Raw genomic sequence first — 9230 nt, forward strand, 5'->3', positions numbered from 1 at the left:
TTTTGTTACATCAGATTTTGTAGAGAATAGTAAAATAAAGTTGTTACTAGATTAAGGGCTAGTTTCACCACTGATAGCTTATTCACATATTTTATCTTTGTTATTTGTTATGAATTAAGTAAGTGACAAAACTTACAGTACAGACTTACATTTTTATTAGTAGTTAGTGCAACCGTCCCTATATCCTACTAATATTAGGTATAAACGCGACAGTTTGTATGGATGTTTGTTACTCTTTAACGCCGCAACTACTGAACCGATTTGGCTAAAACTTGGAAATGAAATAGATTTTACTCTGGATTATAATATAGGCCTTTCTTCCTTTTCATCCCGGAAAATTCTATGGTTCCCGAAGAATTTGAGAAACTAGAATTTGACTAAAATTCACGAAGACGAAGTCTTGGGCATCCGCTTGTAATTTTTAAGTTTCTTTCCATGAAGGCAAGACACCGTCGGCGTGGCGTGATCATTTGTAGTTGGTTAACCAAATAAACTTATAATTATACAAAGAACAAATATAACTTATTAAAAAAAAAACTTCATTTGCCAGTGCAGTGTTAGTAATGATGCTGTCAAAATTTCGTAGTAAGTTTACAAACTGTGATTATTTAGCACTGTTTGTAAGTCGGACATATAGTTCTGGTTTTGTGTGACGTATATTCGAGAAAATTATATAAGTACTGTTACAAAAAAGACAGTATTTAAGTTAAAAATATACCTATTTCATTTAAATTTTACATTTACTAGATAATAATTTTTTTTTTTATCGATTCCTGAATATTTTCCAACGTCAGTGTGAACTTGCGTTAGGTTTTTTTGTTACAGTTTTGAGTGTGAAAGACAGATTTAAAGATCACATAGAAAGAGGCAAAATATTTTTTAACTCTTCGTTTTTCTGTGAAATAGGTACTTATAGTATATCTACTTATACTTCTATCGAATTGTAATTATTTACTCAGCATTAAAAAAAAAGCTTTGAGTCGAGAAAATACAGTGGCCTACATAAAATCTTATACCTTATCTGAACTTTGAAATCTTTTAGTTTAATAGTTACCTAATAGATTTGGCAAGTAATTTGAAAAAAAAAATCTCTGAAAAGAATCATCAATACAATGGACTGTTCAACCTTTACCGCTTTTACTTTCAAGCTTATTCTGCGGTACAGTTCTCTCCCCCATTAATCAACGTCCAAAGCCTGGGCCTCTCAAAAATTCGACATTCCCGAGTATTGTTCGGAATTTCTTCTCTATCCTCCCGAGTCACGGTGCGAGCGAAACTGAACTTTTGTGAATAAATCCTTTATTTATCTTTTGCTGAGGTTATTACTTTACTCACAGCATAAAGAATGATACAGAATGAGTCTTTACAAGCAGCGCGGTGAGGCCGGTGAAACCCATATAAAAAAACCCAAACGTAACGCGTCTCATTAACATCTGCATATACAAACTATTTTCATTCTTTGTATTTCAATACACTAACAATTATTAAGTAAATTGATATCATAATCTATAGTAATGTTATAATGTTGAAGAGTTTGTTCGATTGAACGCACATATCTCAGGAACTACTGGCCCAATTTGAAAAATTCTTTGACTGTTAGATATTTATCGAGGAAGGCTATAGGCTGTATATTATACCCGTATTCCTACGGGAACGGGAACCACGTGGGTGAAACCTCGCGGCGTCAGCTAGTAGACTAATACATATAAAAATACTCCATCATATTTTTTTAGTTTCTGTGAACAGTTTTTAAAATATTTAAAAACATAAGACGCCATTTATCTTGAATAATATTGAAAGTTACTGATGCAACGCTTCGTGCCGAACTGACGAATGTATTCGTTTTTTAATTTGTATTTATGGCTGCATCACTGCCGTGTTCCGTACGCTCTATCTGCCTTTTATTATTTAATCTGTGACGTTACTTAAGCGAAATGTTATAATGATCATCCTTGAATTTATTCACTGTGTACGAGATACAAAATGCCTTTGCGCTTTTTTATCTTTAAGTTTCATTGCCTTGTTATTATCATATTATTTTTCGTATATTATGTTCGGAGTTTCTCTGCGTGATTGAATCAGAAATGAGGTGATCTGCAGAAGAACTCAATGAGTCGCGAAGCTGAAGTGGCAATGGGCACTAGGCAAGTCAAATATTTCGAAGAGCCGATGGACGTTGGGGTTCAAAGGTGAATGTCGACCCTGCTTCGGAAAACGTAGCGTCACGGAGGCCGTCAAAAGTTTTTTTGCACATGTGGTTCAAATCAAACGTTTTCGATCCACGTTTTCAATTCCCAACAAGACAAAGTTGGTTTTTGTTTGACGGATACATTTGCATACAATGCGTGCGGAATATGTGATTAATGTGTTTACTTTACGGTCGACGTATTGATTGGTCTCTGATTGATTGATACAAGCCTTTTGGAGAGCCTTTAAATGGAAAACATTTTATTAATGAACGCGTTATTGAATTTTAAATGAACCGCCGCGGACATGACGGACGGATGGACGCGTTTAATATTCCTACTGTTTCAAAATTGATTCTGAATAGATGTTAGATTTACAATTATACAGATTTATGGATTTATACTTAGAGACACTGTCTCCTTTTTTTCTAACTTTCTAATACATTTAATAAAAATAAAAATAAAATCAAATAGAAAGCAACGTTATTTATGAGTGTCATAAGTTATATTTTATCCCCATATTTTCACGGGAAAGGAAACTACGTGGGTGTCTGATAGTACAGTAAATAATATCACAAATTTGAAATTCATGGCGTCTGTCAGGATGGCCGAGCGGTCTAAGGCGCTGCGTTCAGGTCGCAGTCCACTTCTGTGGGCGTGGGTTCGAATCCCACTTCTGACAATCGATTTTTTATACATTTTTTACGTTACATTGCGTGAATTAAAAATGCATTTTAAAGTGTAAGGGAAAAAAACTTTTAGTTCAAATTTTCTTTATCTTCACCATCTATGGGCATAATGGCATTCCCAGATACTCTTTCTGTTAGTAAAAATTTCTGAGATGAACCCAAATAAATACAAACATAAATGCACGGTGGTTAACTTTAATTTTTATTATGTAGTGATGAAAGAAAAGTTTCATTTTTCATCTGAATCAAGTATCAGATTACTTAAAAAGATAGATACTTATAAAATATTTTTCTTAAAAGATCATGTCAAGAATGAGCCACCAACCAAAATATTTTCAAACTGATCCAAGACTAAATGCTTCATTGCAATTTGGCTGGTATCCATATTTTTAAAATAGTCGAATATCCTCTAGAAAATTCATCGTTAAACATGATAAATTACTAAGAAGAGTTCAGTTTAATATACGAGTAAGTAGGTATCTAATACTTACACAGAAAAAAAAATGCAAAGTTTGTCTAAAAATTACTAAATTTATTGATACATCGTCTCAGGTGCTTATTTAAACGCTTGAGGATCTTTCATAGGACCTGCTACCTTTTAAAATCACCACACTACCACATTCTACACACGACAATTAGCTAGAGCCAACTCCATACTTTAGCTTTTTCTTTGTACTGTGGTTCATATCAGCCGATGGATGTTCATTGCTGGACGTAGACCTCTTGCATGGACTTCCAAACAAAACGGTCTCGAGCCGCAGCATCCAGCGGCTCCCTGCAACCCTCTTGCAACTCGCCCTCAGTCCACTTAGTGGGGGTCGACCAACACTACGATAATAAATAATGTTGATGAAAATAAAACTACAGAGGTCATCGACACATACTACATACCTACTTATACCCGAGTATAAGTTAAAATAAGTTTTTTAACCCGTTCAAGCTCAGGTTTCAAAAGCACAAAATGCCACAAGTTAGATTAAACAAGTTTTCAAAGTCGCGCGAACTGTTAAAAGGTTCAGCGTTATTTTCTTTCAACTACTTTCCGTTTTGGTCAACATTCCCGAAAGTTGAACGTGGTTTCTTTGTGAAAGTTTCATTTGCATTTATAAAACATCCGTTTAATATTTACCTAAGCAAGTAATTTTTTTATTTATGTGAAACATCTATAGCCGCACGTAAAACCTATTTCTGGCGTAACGACGTATGCCTTTTATTCTCTACAAGTTAGCCCTCGACTATAATCCCACCTGATGGTAAGTGATGATGCAATCTAAGATGGAAGCGTGCTAACTTGTTAGGAGAAGGATGAAAATCCACACTCCTTACGGTTTCTACACGGTATCGTACCGGAACGCTAAATCGCTTGGCGATTCGTCTTTGTCGGTAAGGTGGTAACTAGCCACGGCCGAAGCCTCCCACCAGCCAGACCTGGACCAATTAAAATAAAACCTCAATCGGCCCAGGCGTGGATCGAACCCAGGACCTCCGTCATGTAAATCCACCTTGCAAACCACTGCGCCACGGAGGCCGTCAACTTAATGAAAATCACAAATAACATAGGTAGCCTCTCTAACTGTCTACTAGTAAAAGAATTTTGTAAATCAGTTCCGTCGGTCATGAAATTTATATACAATGATCATCACATGACAAGTTACTGGTTTCCATGCTTATACTACATTTTCCATACATCCATACCAACATGCAGAACGTGGGAAGGTAATTTTATCAAACAAACCGGCCGGCCAGTGGCCACGCTCATGGGAAATCTAGCCGTTGTTGATTCAACATCACTTTTTGTTTGCCCATCCTTCTGTGGTCGAGCAATAAAAATATTAAGATAAATTTTATATCCAGGGGAATATTCGTTGAACATGGCTGAATAAAAAACATTTTATAAGGAAATTTTACTAGAATATAAAATGATTTCTTATTTAATCTACAATATTTAATATTTTGACGGCCTCCGTGGCGCAGTGGATCTACTTAACGGAGGTCCTGGGTTCGATCCCCGGCTGGGCCAATTGAGGTTTTCTTAATTGGTCCAGGTCTGGCTGGTGGGAGGCATCGGCCGTGGCTAGTTACCACCCTATCGACAAAGACGTACCGCCAAGCGATTTAGCGTTCCGGTACGATGTCGTGTAGAAACCGAAAGCGGTGTGGATGTGGATGTGGTGTGGAAAGCGGGCTAACATGTTAGGTGGAAGGACGAAATCCTTCCATCTAACATGTTAGCCCGCTTCCACCTTAAATTGCATCATGACATACCATCAGGTGAGATTGTAGTCAAGGGCTAACTTGTAAAGAATAAAAAAATAAAGTTTATATGTTATATATGTTTCGTTCTCCTTTGCGCTGCGGATACTGAAGCAATTTGGCTGAAAATTGGAATGGAAATAGATTTAATTCTAGGTTAACCCATAACCCGGAAAATCCATGGTTCCTGCGTGATTTGTGAATAACTGAATTAAATTCCTCGCGAACAAAGTCGAGGGCGACCACTAGTCTATAATATATGGAAGTATTCGATACTTGATGGATTAAATTTAAAAAGAATTGAATCTTTATAAATAAAACAGTATCGCTTTAGTTCCACCACATTTATCTCAATTTCGACTTTCTATATGATATTAATTGATTTGTTAATTTTCTCAAACTAGTTCCATTTTGTTTTCGGGACGTAGTGTTTATCTACGTCCCGAAAAGCAAAATGAAAAAAAAAACCTGAAAAATAACCATTTATAATTTCGTACCGCCTGGACCGATTTGGATGAAATGATGACAGAGTTTTCCTCGTATGTATTTATTTATAGTACGCCAAAAATACACATAATAAACATTATACAAAATAGAATATTAAGCCACTTGAAATAATTCCGATATGTACATCAACACTTAGCCCACATAGCATTAACATCATTATTTATGTCAAATTTATTATAAAAAAAGTCAAAGTTAATTAATACAATATGTAAGTTTGTAAATAAATAAATAAATAATATAATATACTGATTGTTCTGATATTGCCGACAGATTTGCGGAGCAATTAATTTTTAGATTGGGGATTATAATTGTACATTACCTTTATCTATACTTCTATACTATATTATCTGTTATAGTATTAATATAAATTAGTTTTAAGTATCAAGTGTATCAAGTTTTAAGTCTTTAATATGTTGTGCTAACAAATAATGTATTTTCTATTATTTTCTATTATTAATATATATAAATATCCTGTCACGATGTTTGTCCGCGATGGACTCCTAAACTACTTCACTGATTTTAAATTAAATTGGTACACCGTGAGTCCAACTTGAGAGATAGGATAGCTTAGATCTTTAATTACAGTCGCAATTTTATTTTATAGCAAATTATTTGTCTATAATTAATTGACAGTCACATTTATCTGTTAACTTCAATAGATTCTAACAGATGTCGATACTTTTCGACTGGATTGAGTAAGTAATCAATAGTGGCACTGCTATGGTAAACCAACAATATACCGTGAAATTCAATTATTTCTACTTCTTTTATTTTTGGTGTTAGCATAGCGAACCACGTGTTTCTTAGACCAGGTAGGGGTAGGGTAGCGGTAGGGTAGTTGTAGGGTAGGGTAGGGTAGGGGTAGAGTAGAGGTAGGTATGGGTAGGGTAGGGCTAGGGGTAAGAGTAGGGAAGAAGTGCAAATAAATAAATTAATAAGTCATAGCGAAGCTTGAGCGGGTCCGCTAGTATTCTATAGGTTTTTTAAACCGTCGGTCCTGGTAAAAGGCCATCCATCAGTCTTTTAACAACATAAGCAGGTGCTAGTGTTGTAATCACGCATTAAAGTTTTTAGGAACACTAACAAGCAATTACAATGTAAGTAAATTGTTTCTTATCATACTACAAACCGCAATCAGTAGGAATGTTACGCTTTTAAATTAAATTAGATTCAACGTACCACCGAATGGTACACGCAAACGAATTGTTGCCTGCCTACCGTTAACATGCCACGGAGGTAGTGTTGCGTGATAGAACCAGCCTGGGCACGTAGCCAAGTGCCACGTCTACTCTCTTTCTACGATCGCAAACGCTTCGAAAACTATTAATAATAATTCTTCTACTACCGGTTGCTTGGGCACTCAAATGTCCCGCAGCGGGAGGTTTGAATTTTTTTTATAAGTTTTTAATAGTGTTTTGTATATTTTATGTAGAACATTGTTAAAAATTAAAAAAAAGGAGAAATAAGTAAATGAGAGACTTAAATTTTTTCTAAACTATATCTTAAATACTAATTCTTCTAAACTATATCTTTAGAAAACAAATAAAAGGCTAATTATGCAATTTGTAAAAATTATTTAAAGCTTGTTATATATAGTTATTAGCCTATTTAGAGGTATGTATATTTGTTTCAAACTTATTGTTGATATTTTTCTTGCCCAAGTTAGTTCATTGCTATTGTTGTGCAAATTATTAAAGAAAATATACCAATAAATGTATTTATACTAGTCATTGACCTCTTATAATAAAAGGATGCACAATCATGTAGAAAATTTCACTTAAACTGCCAAACCGTTAAATTTGCATGACGCATGCCACTGAGGTAGTGCTGCGTGATAGACCAAGCCTGGCCGAATCCGGGGAAAACACCTCAGATAAGTGCATTTTAAGAAATTAAATATCACGTGTCACAAACGGTGAAGGAAAACATCGTGAACAAACTTGCATACCTGAGAATTTTCTTAATTTTCTAGGTGAGTGAAGTCTGCCAATCAGCATTGGGCCAGCATGGTTGACTATTGGCTTAACCCTTCTTATTCTGAGAGGAGACTCGTGCTCAACACCGAAACCTACAAAATATTTTTTTACTCTTTGCAGACGAGAATTTGTAAAATTAGCCTATTTAGAGTTAGTAATATTAGTTATATAGCCTATTCAAACTTGTTGTTAATTGTTTTTCTTGTCCAAGTTTGTTTGTTATTAATGTTGTGCAAATTATTAAAAAAGAAATATAAATATAAATTTATCTATTCAACTGTTATAAGAGGAAAAGTTTGTGGGTATTGTAGGGGTAATCTCTGGATCTACTGAATCAATTATGAAAATTATTTCATCACTGGAGAGCCACGTTATTTCTGAGTGCCACAGACTTTTCCGTATTCTCATGGGAACAAGAACTACGCAAGTGAAACCTCGAGGCATCGGCTAATTATACAATATAATCATTCGTCATAAACCCATATTCGGCTCACTGCTGAGCTCGAGTCTCCTCTCAGAATGAGAGGGGTTAGGCCAATAGTCCACCACGCTGGCCCAATGCGGATTGGCAGTCTTCACACACGCAGAGAATTAAGATAATTCTCTGGTATGCAGGTTTCCTCACGATGTTTTCCTTCACCGATAGAGACTCGTGATATTTAATTTCTTAAAATGCACACAACTGAAAAGTTGGAGGTGCATGCCCCGGACCGGATTCGAACCCACACCCTCCGGAATCGGAGGCAGAGGTCATATCCACTGGGCTATCACGGCTTGCAATATAATCATTAGGAATATAATCATAATATAATCATTAGGAGACCACTTTTTCCAGAACTTATGGTACAGAGGTATTATTATGTTACAGACTTTATTTCCCATTTTCTTCGAGATATTTAAGGCGAATTTTGTCAGTAATTGCCCAGCGGAGGTTTCAGAATAAGATGTCCGTTAACAATGGCGTCGGGCCATTGTTATTTAGCCTTTTGTTCTACAAGGAGAGATGAAAGCCTGCATCCAGCTGTTAAGCGACTTGGTGACATTCAACTGGATCTGAAAACAATTTATAGTTTTTTATGGATCGCAGCAATAAGGTTGCCTTTACAACTAAGAGAGACTTATTTTTAGGTGGCTTATTTGACTGGACTATATCAGCGACCTTGGTTCTTCTATATAGTTCTGTTTTTCAAGCGGGTTGCAGGGAGCCGCTGGATTCTTCGCGACCGTTTTGTTTGGAAGTCCATGCAAGAGGCATGAGTCCAGCAGTGGACGTCAATTAATGATGATGATGATAATGACTGGACTATTATTTAATCATCATCATCATCATTATCAACCCATATTCGGCTCACTGCTTAGCTCGAGTCTCCTTTTAGAATGAGAGGGGTTAGGCCAATAAGCCACCACGCTGACTCGTTGCGGATTGGCAGACTTCACACACGCAGAGAATTTTCTTAATTCTCTAGTGTGCAGGTATCCTCACGATGTTTTCCTTCACCGTTTGAGACACGTGATATTTAATTTCTTATGAGCCGTGATAGCCTAGTGGATATGACCTCTGCCTCCGATTCCGGAGGGCGTAGGTTCGGAACCGATCCGGGGCATGCACCTCCAACTTT

General features: G+C 36.1%; 1 non-coding gene across 1 annotated transcript; it reads left to right on the forward strand.

Annotated features, from left to right (window-relative positions):
* The first annotated feature begins 2784 nt into the window (after positions 1-2784).
* On the forward strand, positions 2785-2868 carry Trnal-cag (transfer RNA leucine (anticodon CAG)). The gene has a single exon. It is a non-coding gene; the product is annotated as a tRNA-Leu (tRNA).
* The last annotated feature ends 6362 nt before the right edge of the window (positions 2869-9230 follow it).

The sequence above is a fragment of the Bicyclus anynana genome, chromosome 17 (genome assembly GCF_947172395.1).
Source record: "Bicyclus anynana chromosome 17, ilBicAnyn1.1, whole genome shotgun sequence".
NCBI classification, from domain to species: Eukaryota; Metazoa; Arthropoda; class Insecta; order Lepidoptera; family Nymphalidae; genus Bicyclus; species Bicyclus anynana.